Here is a 1,333-nt window from a genome sequence, read left to right as displayed (position 1 = left end):
AAAAAAAAAAAAAAAAAAAAAAAAAAAAAAGAAATACAGATATTTTTTTGGTATTCTCAGTGATTAACAAATACTGATTTGGGAAAGTGCAAGCTCAGTGTTGTAGTGGTTAAGCACCAGGCTAGTTATCTGGTGTGTAAATCCCGTTTCCATGTACCAGTGAGTACTGTAATGCCATTCAATGCTGTTTTTTTATGTTAGGAATGTCTTAGTTCATCATACTGAATGCTCAGCATGTTCCATAATACTTGTAAATAAAGTCATTTGGGTAGGAATTAAACAACTGAGCTTACACTATAGTGGCTTTGTGTTAAATCCGATTTAAGCAAAAGAAATCTTGCAAGAGTCCAATTTCCAAGTAGCAGCAAGTAGGCCTACTGTGATGCTTTTCAATTGTTTTATTTTTTTCCAAACACCATCAAATATAATTCTCACAAACAGTATTGTAATTGCCCCATCAATATGCACCCTTGTCAAACCGGCATGATTCCATATACTTTGATACTTTAACATTGACTGGATGCTCCTATACCTTCCTTTACCTGGATTATCGCACTATTCAGCAAATGTTCCTTCAGTACACTTTTCACGACTTGCCGCATGGGTCATGTTCTGTTGCTTCATCTGCCAAAAAAAAAAAAAGAGAGAACAAGAAACAGTAAGGTTGAGACATGATAATTTTAAGGAGCAAAAAAATTATATCATCAGTTGGAAGATTTAATGGACTTGCTTTATTTTTGTTTTTTGTTTTATGGGGTTGAAATAGTCCACCACTACAGTTAACCATTATCTCAGACCTCCATGGCCGTTTTTACCTAGGACATGGCTGCCGCAACCGGGGGACCGCCACTTTTTAGCAGAAAATATATAATTTCTATGGAGATTTTTGTATGATCAGAAAGAAATGCAAGTAAAGGAAGAGGAAAAAAGGAGGAGATCGAGCGGAGAGAGAGGGTTTATCCAGTCCCCAACCGAGTTACATTTTCTCGCAAATCACATTGGCGGATCTGGGGTGTCAGGGGTCTTGATCCTCCTCCCTTAGTCAAAAAATAAAAAATAAATAAAAACTTCTAGGTCTACCTTTTCAGGGGAACCAGTCAATTCGAGTGAATGCCAGTTCAAGCGAAATGCTAGTTCGAGCGGATGCTAGTTCGAGCGTAGAAAAGATTCACTTGTGCTAACAACAGCCTGTGCGAGTTATGTACGAATTTCCTATTTTGAGCTAATGATTTGCATTCGGCCGAGGCTCAGGCTTTGCCTGAGAGCCAGGGGGGGGGAACGCCCCTTCAAAAATTATTAAATTTACTGCCCCCTAGTCGCCCCCCCCCCCCCC

This window comes from Anneissia japonica, unplaced genomic scaffold (assembly GCF_011630105.1).
Source record: "Anneissia japonica isolate Jap-2015-1 unplaced genomic scaffold, ASM1163010v1 scaffold287584_len476085_cov161, whole genome shotgun sequence".
NCBI lineage: Eukaryota > Metazoa > Echinodermata > Crinoidea > Comatulida > Comatulidae > Anneissia > Anneissia japonica.
This window is presented reverse-complemented; position numbering follows the sequence as displayed.